Source organism: Eutrema salsugineum, unplaced genomic scaffold (assembly GCF_000478725.1).
Source record: "Eutrema salsugineum unplaced genomic scaffold, Eutsalg1_0 scaffold_2, whole genome shotgun sequence".
Classification (NCBI taxonomy): domain Eukaryota; kingdom Viridiplantae; phylum Streptophyta; class Magnoliopsida; order Brassicales; family Brassicaceae; genus Eutrema; species Eutrema salsugineum.
The window spans coordinates 10998058-11010408 of NW_006256829.1; the positions used below are offsets into that span (position 1 = coordinate 10998058).

Here is a 12351-nt window from a genome sequence, read left to right on the forward strand (position 1 = left end):
CCTTCATATTGTTATGAGATTCTGCAACCATAGATCCAAATCTTCATGAACTCAAACCAATATACAAATGATAGGCTATGAAAAAAAAGAACGTTTTATTGTCAATAGTAGAGAGAGTTGTAAATTTGGTAATTACCTAGGAACTCTCATTACTTAATTTGTTTTTGGATTGAAATAATCTTATTGCCCTTTATCAGACAAGTTTCGGCTCAAACAAAGGCTTGATATGGCTCTTCATAAACTCCTGCCTAATTGACAAAAATTTATTTGTTTCGTTCAGTATGGACTCTAGAGTCAAACTAAGTGATCGAGTCAACTTTTTCGTCTTGTAGTATGATTCTGGAGCTTTATTTGGCGACGCCGCAACGGAATGACATTTTTAAATGTCTGAGATATTTCGTCTAAACATTCTTCAGATAGATTGAAATTGGTCTTCCAATTCATTATTTTTGATGCAATGTACAATGGAGAAATGCCTTTAGGACATCCTTCGTAAAGAGGTTGATTTGCCATTTCAGATGTTTGAAAAACGTTATCATGACAATTTGCACTACAAAAAATAAGGTAGTTAATATTCCTTATTTTTAATGTTTATCTAAAAAATAATTTCTAACAATCATAATTCAAAATTATGACAATAAATTTTTAATTACCAATTTATACAGTATTTTCTTAAGCCCTTTTCAATTAGGTTTAGTTTAACTTCAAAGACATTTTTATTAAGTTTAAATATTAATATATACAAAATATGTCTATATTTATAAAAGCATATCATTATTTTTAAGACTTGATAATTTACGTTGAATACCTTATTTCTTGTTGTGTCTCATGGCGAATTTCGGAATCATCGGGCATGTGTACATCTTCTTTTGCATTATAATTTTGATCGACGGGCATTTGAACATTTGGACTATGAATCCAAGTTTCTTGTTCACCCCCGCAATGACTTGTAGATGCTCCACCATCGTTGTAGCAAATTTCTCCATGATGTGTCCAAAAATAGTAATTCAGCGTAAATCCCTTCAAATACAGATGTTTTTCAACGGTATCTGCATCACGACGTTTTTGGTTTTTACACTTCAAACACGGACACAATAAATTTCCCCGGTCCTTATAAGATGGTTGATTACGAATGAAAGACAAAAATGTTTGTATTCCTTCAACAAATTTATCTGACACCTTTCGTTGATCTATGTCTAAACGAGAATACATCCATTCTCTCGAATAATAAAACTCAGACATTTGTGTTTCTCTAAAATAATAAAACTCATGAGAGAAACATGTCCATAATGAAAATGAAAATACCAAATGTGACGAACATGTCTTTTATAATCTCTTTTGCCACAAATTGCCACAAATAGTTTTGTAGCATCAAAGAATATATTATCTGCTATCTGAAATGAAACGACGTAACACCTTTTTGCAGAGCACAGACCATTGCCACAAATAATTTTGTGGCAAATTAGAGGCAAACTTTGGTAATTCGTGGCAAACTGATAAAATATCTTTGCAAGTACATAATTTTATTGGACATATCAGTCGAAATTTTGATACAAATTTGTAGTGAAATAATTTTGTGGCAATTGTGTTAAATTCTAACGGTATTCGTGTTATGGCAAATTTGACAGAACATCTTTTCTAATAATATGTGGAAAATATTGACACAAAATTATTGTATGATAATATGTGGTAATTTTTGTAACAAAATGCCACGACATGTGTTACTTGCCATAAAATTCAACAAAATTTGTAAAAAAAAATTTTTGTGGTAATTTTGTTATAAATCTGTGGTAAAATACATTTACCACGAAATGATTGTGGTAAAATTCTTGCAATATACAATTTTTCTTGTAGTGTCTCATTTATGAAAAGAATCCAATTGATCAAATCTGAAATTCTCAGTACTATCAACTTCCAGACCAAATCAAAACAAGTTCTGTTGGAAAACTTAACCACAAGATGAAATGAACTGATTATGTTGGCATGCTCGCTTCATAATTTGCGTTTATTAGAGATTACCATACTCACTCTTCCGAAAATGTCATAATATTTTTCAAAAATAGATGATAGGTTTAGACGTTTAGTTGCCATATTTTACACTGATAAATGAACTTATTCATCTTGAAAAATGTAACCGTTAAGAATTAGGTCAAATCGAATTAGAAAAAGTCGAAAATAAGAAAAAATACAAATTACGACAAATATTCGTTTTAGGATTTATTTATTATTGTGTGAATAAAAATTACAAGCCCTAATAAAAAAAATTCGATTATTGATCTCAGTTAGTAAAGAAAAATAGAAAACCATACCATTTTTATACATTCCCTTGCTTGCTCAAGAAGGCCTCATAGCATATTCAATCATATATTTTGTCACCTTAGAAACAACATGATTTTCGTTACCTACACTTTTCAAAGTATTTTAAACCTTTTTACCCTAAATAATACTCATTTTTCATCATCTCTGCTTTATCATAATTTAGTGAGATATCCGGCAAACCAAATCAGGCGTAGTTTGGTTTGCAAACTTAACTTCAAATCGTGAATTTAACTAGCGTATTAGTTAGGGTAAAAAGGTTTAAAATACTTTGATCCGAGCACTGGCTATAATCCATGGATAATGAACTTATCACGTTGATCTGAGCGCTACATAACTACCGTTTATTCGATACTACCACAATCAATCTTTCATAAGATACGTCATTGTAAATTTTCTTAGATGCATTTTACGCAAAAAATATCAACTCGAGTTTATCGAAACATAAGCTCTAGAAGAGACATGAGCTCTTTAAGACGTGACAAAAGACCCAAATGATCCTAACAGTCCATTGTAGAACACTTTACAGAATTATTAAAAAGTCCATTGTAAATACAAATGTTCTGTTACCTACACAACTTTCCAAAGTATTTTAACCTTCTATATCCTAAGTTACTAAATTAATAAGATTCATTTTCCATCGTTTTATATTATCTATTTTAAGCTTTAATTCATTTGATGCATATGCTAGCTGTAAAATTTGTTTTCATTTGACACATAGTCTTTTCCATTAAATTGTTTTTATCTTCTATATATGGTGCATGCCATGTAAATGGTGAATTGTGAGTGAGATACAACTGTTTTTTTATTTCCACATTATGAATTTATAGACTAAATTAATCAAAAAAATATAACTATTCTTATTTTCGCCAATAATCCTGAAAGATGCTGACACGTGTAAAACATATTGGGGAGATTATCACTGAGACATGAGCAGGTTACTAGGTTACATCACTACTCAGTGATGAGAGACCCTAATATTTCTCTTTTTTTTTTTTGGTCAATTTTCCAATGCAAACGAAAAAAAATTTACCTGCATAATTTTGATGCTTTTCAACAAAAGAATTCAAACAAAACGCAGAACCAGAACCTGTTTAACCTTTGAAATATGAAATTCACCTTTGAAATATTATCGCTTTTGACTGTTGCTGAGTTTTTTTTTTTTTGCTAAACTGTAAATATCATATAAATATGAAAGAGAGTTTTTAAAAGCATAACCCAGATTGCTTGTTATACAACGGCAAAAATTAGATAAAAACATTGTAACAAAAGATTTGTGAGAAAGAGCCAACACCTAGCTGAGCCACAAGCTCATGAGCTCACCAAAAATGCTTTCAATGCCTCTGAGCTGTGATAAGATTTTTCACCTGTCTATCAACATCTTTAAAGACCTGATCGGGAGGAATCTCCTGGTTATTGAAAATCAGGTTGTTGCATTTGGACGCAGTGTTGCTGAGTTTTTAGAACAATTACGAGATATATAAGCATTAAAAAAAAAGAAGAAACAGATGCATGAATTAATCAAAACGCAAAATATAACATTGCAAAGATAACAAGGAAAAAGAAAAGAGAAAAGAGAAAGACAATTTCATTGAAACAGAATAAGGTGAAGAAAGGCCTCAAATAGTTATGTGATACCTCGAAAATGAAAACCAAATACGAAACAATGCATAAAAAAACTGAAAAACTCAAAGGGAAATGGAACATTCACGACCCCAAATCTTCAATTGCTTCCGGCTGAATCCTCATGATGATCTTCACGCTCTCCGGCTTTGTTTTTTCCCTCTGCAGCTGAGTTGTGCTCCATCGAGTCACTAGAGCCCGAAACATTGGTGGATGGAGGAAGAGGAAGAGGCTGTGCTTCAGGAACGTTTCTTGTGATTGAATCAAGCGGGTTACAGCTCTCGTACTGGTATCGAGACACATGAGGACGCACGGGCATGTTCAGGTCCTCGGTTCTTCCTCCAGTAACTCATGTGAACTTACATTCACCAGGAGGGAGCTCAGGTGATGATGAAACATGATAGCTACTGTCGTTGTTGCTGTAGCTTCCTACGGGATCAGATGGTAATGGCTCTCTTGATAAACCATGTGACCTATACCTGTTAGATGGTAATGGCTCTCTTGATAAAGAAGCATGGCTAGGGTTCACGTTGAAACAATGGTTTGGACCCGTAGGATGAGCCATGGGGATTCCACCATTGAACAACGATGGGTAGTCACAGCTGCTACCACCTCCTCCATACTTAAAAAGGACCAAGAGAGAGGCCACAACGAGTAGCATCTGATGAGCTATGGTAGTTATAGCTAGTGTCCCCACCATTGAACAACGATGGATAGTCACGGCTGCTACCACCTCCTCCATACTTAAAAGGACCAAGAGAGAGGCCACAACGAGTACCATCTGATGATAAGTAGTTATAGCTAGTGATTGTCCCTTCAGGCACAACCTCAGTGATTGTCCCTTCAGGCACAACCTTTGGGACTGGGAGAGGGTACTCTTGCTTTTCCTCCACAGCCACAACGACAGTTTTGAGTTCCTGGTCAGGTTTGGAGGAGGAGGAGGAGTTTGAAGAAGCAACGATAGTTTTGAGTTCCTGGTCAGGTTTGGAGGATGAGGAGGAGGAGGAGGAGGAGGAGGAGGAGTTTGAAGAAGACATAGCTTGGCTAACAATTTGATTTGTAAGAATTTGGTGGGAGTTAGAGTGATGTGATCTTATCTCTTTTGTGTTGGATTCTTAGAAAAGGAGACACTGTTTATTGAGAGGATTCATTATCATTAGTTAAACTCTTAAGGTAGAAAATCTCCGAGGGTAAATTTATACTATATATTCTACTTTGCTTTCCACATTTAGTGCTTGTATCCAAACATTCATAAAGTTTTTTTTATAATATTTATTTTATTTTTATATTTAATTTCTGAAAATTAGTTATTAATTTATATATTTTTAGATTTTCTAAAATCTCGGTCATCTTTAATTTAAATTTCAAATTATTAGAAATTTAATTAAATTTAGTTACAAAAATTTGTATTCAATTTAATTTAAATTCAAAAAATTCAAAAAAAAATTATAATTAAATTTTATTACGAAAATTTAGATAATAATTTTAATACTTTAAAATTTCTTAAATACAAGAGAGATTTAATTTAAAATTTAAAATTTCAATAATATTTTTATAAAAATGCATAGTAAATAAATATTTTATCATATTTTATCATAATCAATTGGTCTAAAATATCAAATATTTGAGATTAATAAATATTTATATTATACAATAATATGATCGAGCTGATTAGAGTTATATATATATATATAAATATATTTAAGGTCCATGAGTTAATTTATTAAAACATGTAAGATATTAAGATGATTTGAGACAATTAAACTAACAGGTTAGCGAGTTTATATATATATATATATATTAATAGCGCAAATAATAAATAAATATCTTATTATATTTTTTCATAATCAGTTGGTCCAAATATTTCATATTAGTAAATATTTATAGAGTTATACAATTATAATTATAATCTTATACGGGTTAGTTTGTCAAAACATGTAAGATATTAAAAATGGTTTAAGACAACTAAACGGATGGATTAGCAAATTCATAGATATATAGATTTTTATGTGTAAATCTAAATTCACATAATAACAAAGTTTATAATTAACATTAGATCAATGTATACTTAATTAACGCATACTCTTATTCTACTAATATACAAATTTTACTGTTTAAAATTAAAATATGATAATAATTTTTTGATTTTAAAAAAATAACTAACAAAAAAATTATATATAAACAAAAAGATAAATGCAACTTATATTAGAAATAAAAAATAAAACATTCTCGTGCGGACGCACAGGGTTAAAATCTAGTTTTCTTTTAAAAGATATCGTTTGTTATCTAATTATCTTTAGTTTACTAACATGATGATATTTCATATTATTTGTAATTATGAGTCTATGATGAATAATCTATATTTTTAAAAATTAGAGTTATTTCTCTAACTATTTTAGATTTACTTTTATTTTCTTCAAAATAGTGTTTTGTGTGAATTATTATCTGTAATTATGAGTCTATGATGTATGATCTGAAATTTATTTACACATTCAATAATAAATTATTTATGAATGCTACATTGTACTTGATTACAAAATAATTTTGAATTAATCATAAAAAATTATTTATCTTAAATAAAAAATAAAAAGAAAAACACATATTTGAATCTAAATAAAATAATATATCTATAAAAAATAACAACTGTGTATTTTCCTTAATTATTTTTCCTGTTTGTGTTTTCATTTTCTTACTTTCTATGTTATTATTAGGAAAAAATCCTGACAGTAAAGACAATACTAATTACTAGATATGGTGCATGAACTTCAAAGAATAGCAGTTTTATTCCTAAATTATATTTCTATGTGGCGAATGTAATAAATCTTTTAAGTAGAAAATCTCCCAGGGTGAATTTACACCATATATTTTACTTTGCTTTCCTAATTTTTCTATAAAACATTTCGTTTGAAATCTAATTATGTTTACTCTTTTTGTATTCTAAGCCTACAAACTGAGATGATTGATGGTGTCACCGCGAAGTTCGTTCAAAAGCACACAATTCCCCAACATGGGAGTCAATAATTAATTTATATGATAGCCCTTTATTAAGCAAGCATTTGACTTTTCATCTCTATAAATTCATAATCAATTCAACCCTCACCATCACCAACACAATCAATCATCTCTCTCCTTCTCTGGTTAAAAAAAAGAATACAAAGATGGAGATCTCAAAAAACCTTTTGCTAGTCATTTCTCTTGTGGCTTCAACTTGTTTCTTGCAAGCCAAGGCAGCTGGAATTTACTGTAGCAACCCTTACACTCGATGTTACCGCCAGTACATTCAATGAGAGGAATGTCCAAGCACAACCGACATGAACTCCAAAACCAAAGTTTGCTACGCCGATTGCGATAGACCCACTTGCAAATCCCAATGCTGCAGTACGACTTTTCAATTCCTTGTCTTACAAGTTTTTCACACATTTTTTTGTTATTCTTTTTCTATTGCATTTTTCAAGTAATGAATCATATGTTTGTGTATAGTGAGGAAACCGAACTGCAACAGACCTGGATCAGCTTGTTATGACCCGAGGTTCATTGGAGGAGACGGCATTGTGTTCTACTTCCATGGAAAGAGCAACCAAGAATTCAGCCTCGTCTCTGACTCTGACCTCCAGATCAATGGTAGGTTCATTGGTCACAGACCCGCTGGTGGCGCCAGAGACTTCACATGGATCCAAGCTCTTGGATTCCTCTTCAACTCTCATAAATTCTCCCTTGAAGCCGCGAAATCCGCGACCTGGGACAACGAAATCGACCATCTCGAATTCACATTCGTTGGCCAAGATCTATCTGTCCAGGAAGAAACTCTCGCCACCCGGTTAGTACTCGAACCAAAACTCACTTATAAAGTATGTGTTTTTCAAGAATCTTGAAACAGATATATGTTTTCTTGAAAACCAAGGTACTCACCAAACAAGGACATCAAGGTCGAGAGAGTGACTAAGAGAAACAGCGTGATCGTGACAATCAAAGACAAAGCCGAGATCATGGTCAATGTGGTTCCAGTGACTAAAGAAGACGACAGGATCCACAGCTACAAAGTACCATCAGATGACTGTTTCGCACATCTCGAGGTTCCGTTCAAATTCTTCAACCTTTCACCAAACGTTGACGGAATCTTGGGACGAACCTACAAACCAGATTTCCAGAATCCGGCTAAGCCTACAAATTGAGTATGCATGGACTCTCATTTATGAAAAGATCCAATTGATCCAATCTGAAATTTTTCAGTACTATCAACTTCCAGACCAAATCAAAACAAGTTCTGTTTGAAAACTTAACCACAAGATGAAATGAACTGATTATGTTGGCCTGCTCGCTTTATAATTTGCGTTTATTCGATATTACCATACTCACTCTTCCCAAAAACGTCATTATATTTTTTAAAAATAGATGATAGGTTTAATTGTCATATTTAACATTGATAAATGAACTTATTCATTTCAGAAAATGTAATCGTTAAGAATTAGGTCAAATTGAGTTAGAAAAAGTCGAAAATAAGAAAGAAAAATGAATCGAGAAAAATATCAGTTTTAGAATTTATTTATTATTGTGTGAATAAAAATTACAAACCCTAAGTAGAAAATCCGATTATTGATCTCAATTAGTAAAGAAAAATAGAAAACCATACCATTTTTTTTACATTCTCTTGCTTGCTCAAGGAGGGCTCATAGCATATTCAATCATATTTTGTCACCTTAGAAACAACAGAATTTTCGTTACCTACACTTTTCAAAGTATTTTAAAACTTTTTACCCTAAATAATACTCATTTTCATCATCTCTGCTTCATCATAATTTAGTGAGATATCCGGCAAACCAAATCAGGAGTAGTTTGGTTTGCAAACTTAACTTCAAATCGTGAGTTTAAGAGCATTGGTTATCAGGGGCGGATCCAGAACAGAATTCTATGTGGGGCAAAATTAAACATAATTTCATAATATTAAATTTGCATAGCTAAATTCCATGAATATATTAACCAATATAAGTTTTTTGAACAATGATATATTTTAATTTTTGAAATCCAGAAAATCATAACATTTGTGAAAATGCTATTTCTAATGATTTTTAATCAGACTCATACACAAGAAGATATAATGTTTTAATACTTTAATATTTTGATAATTAGTTAACTTTATAGTTTCTTAAGAAGACATTTTTTGGCTTCGAAAGAGGAAAAAGGGTAAAAAGATGATAATTATGAATGAGCAAAGTGTGCAAAAGAAAACATATGTAAAAAAATGAAAACACTGTGCCATAAGGTGAAAAATACACAGAAGAATCAAAGAAAGATAGGACAAGTTGGCCATCGAACTCTTCACCTTGAGTTTTGATTAAGATATATGCACCAAATAATACGATAGAACAGCATATAAAAATGTCAAACAAATAACTTTACTAATCAGTATGGGGCACGTGCCACACTTGTTACAATGTGGATCCGCCCCTCCTTGTTATAATCCATGGATAATGAATTTATCACGTTGATCCGACCGCTACATAACTAGCGTTATTCGATACAACCACACTCAATCTTTCATAAGATACGTCATTGTAAATTTTCTTACATGCATTTTACGCAAAAAAATCAACTCGAGTATATCGAAACATAAGCTCTAGAAGAGATAGGAGCTCTGTAAGACGTGACAAAAGACTCAAAATGGGCCTAAGAGTCCATTGTAGAACACTTTACAGAATTATAAACCAGTCCATTGTAAATACAAATGTTTTGTTACCTACAAACCTTTCCAAAGTATTTTAACCTTTTATATCATAAGTTACTAAGTTAATAAGATTCATTTTCCATCTTTTTATGTTCTCTATTTCAGCTTTGCATATGCTAGCTGTAAAATTTGTTTTCATTTGACACATAGTCTTTTTTCATTAAATTTTTTTTATCTTCTATATATGGTGCATGCCATGTAAATGGTGAATTGTGAGTGAGATACAACTGTTTTTTTAATTCCACATTATAAAATTATGGACTATATTAATATAAAAAAATATAACTATTCATATTTTCGCCATTAATCCTGAAAGATGCTGACACGTGTAAAACATATTGGGGGAGGTTATCACTGAGACATGAGCAAATTACTAGGTTACATCACTATTCAGTGATGAGAGACCCTAATATTTCGTTTACTTTTTTTTTGGTCAATTTTCCAATGTAAACGATTAAAATTCTACCTGCATAGATTTGATGCTTTTCAACAAAGGCATTCAACCAAAACGCAGAACCTGTTTAACCTTTGAAACATGAAATTCACCTTTAAATATTTATGGCTGTTGAGTGTTGCTGAGTTTTTTTTTTTTTTTTTGCTAAACTGTAAATATCATATAAATATGAAAGGGAGTTTTACAAAAGCATAACCCAGATTGCTTGTTACACAACGACAAAAATTAGATAGAAAAATATTGTAACAAGTAACAAAAGATTTGTGAGGAAGAGCCAACACCTAGCTGAGCCACAAGCTCATGAGCTCACCAAAATGCTTTCGTTGCCTCCGAGCTGTGATAAGATTTTTCACATGTCTATCAACATATTTAAAGACTTGATCGAGAGGAATCTCCTGGTTATTGAAAATCATGTTGCATTTGGACGCAGTGTTGCTGAGTTTTTAGAACAATTACGAGATATATAAGCATTAAAAAAGAAGAAGAAACGGATGCATGAATTAATCAAAACGCAAAATATAACATTTCAATGACAACAAGGAAAAAGAAAAGAGAAAAGAGAAAGACAATTTCAATGAGACAGAATAAGATGAAGAAATGCCTCAAATAGTTATGAGATACCTCGAAGATGAAAACCAAATACGAAACAATGCATAAAAAAACTGAAAAACTCAAAGGGAAATGGAACATTCACGACCCCAAATCTTCAATTGCTTCCGGCTGAATCTTCATGATGATCTTCACACTCTCCAACTTTGTTTTTTCCCTCTGCAGCTGAGCTGTGCTCCATCGGGTCACTAGAGCCCGAAACATTCTCATCCATAGAAAGATTGGTGGATGGAGGAAGAGGAAGAGGATGTGCTTCAGGAACGTTTCTTGTGATTGAATCAAGCGGGTTACAGCTCTTGTACTGGTATCGAGACACATGAGGACGCACAGGCATGTTCAGGTCCTCGGTTCTTCCTCCAGTGACTCCTGCGAACTTACATTCACCAGGAGGGAGCTCAAGTGATAATGAACCATGATAGCTACTGTTGTTGTTGCTGTAGCTTCCTTCTTGATCAGATGGTCGACCAAGAGTGAGACTAAGTGATAAACCATGTGGCCTATACCTGTTAGATGGTAACGGCTCTCTTGATAAAGAAGCATGGCTAGGGTCCACGTTGAAACAATGGTTTGGACCCGTAGGATGAGCCATGGGGATTCCACCATTGAACAACGATGGGTAGTCACGGCTGCTACCACCTCCTCCATATTTAAAAGGGCCAAGAGAGATGCCACAACGAGTAGCATCTGATGAGCTATGGTAGTTATAGCTAGTGTCCCCACCATTGAACAACGATGAGTAGTCACGGCTGCTACCACCTCCTCCATACTTACAAGGACCAAGAGAGAGGCCACAACGAGTAGCATCTGATGATAAGTAGTTATAGCTAGTGTCCCGGGTGCAGGAACGGTAAGGAGTCACAGGATAGCCCATGAACATGCCCATATCGATGATACCTCCCGTGTATCTTCCATTGGACGACGGGAAAGTGGTTGTTATGACGCTGCTGCGGGCGCCTCCTACGGACTCAAGAGGAATACCATAAGGGATGTTATCATTTGATAAAGGAGCACCTTGTGAAGGCCCACCAAAGACCAAGCCAGACGTGCCTTGGGAATATGGCGTCTTCCAAACGCCTTGTCCATCTATCTTCTCCAACTCTTGGCCAACCTTGTGGCTTATTTGGTGACTAAATAGGGCATTAGCGCTTGGGAACCTTTTGTTGCATATGTTGCACAAAGGGAGAGTATTTTCCATCGGTAGTGGATCTGCTCGGGCATCACCCAATCCGAAGCTAGGCCTCTCAGTGTTCTTCCTTTCAGAGACAACCTCAGTGATTGTCCCTTCAGGCACAACCTCAGCAATTGTCCCTTCCGGCACAACCTCAGTGATTTTCCCTTCAAGCACAACCTCTGGGACTGGGAGAGGGTACTCTTGCTTTTCCTCCACGGCCACAATGACAGTTTTGAGTTCCTGGTCAGATTTGGAGGAGGAGGAGGAGTTTGAAGAAGCAACGACAGTTTGGAGTTTCTGGTCAGGTTTGGAGGAGGAAGAGGAGTTTGAAGAAGCAACAATAGTTTTGAGTTCCTGGTCAGGTTTGGAGGAGGAGGAGGAGTTTGAAGAAGACATAGCTTGGCTAACAATTTGATTTATAAGAATTTGGTGGGAGTTAGAGTGATATGATCTTAT

At 33.6% G+C, this 12351-nt stretch overlaps 1 pseudogene; it reads left to right on the forward strand.

Annotated features, from left to right (window-relative positions):
• Nucleotides 1-7097: 7097 nt before the first annotated feature.
• LOC18016820 lies at nt 7098-8111 on the forward strand (annotated as a pseudogene).
• The last annotated feature ends 4240 nt before the right edge of the window (nt 8112-12351 follow it).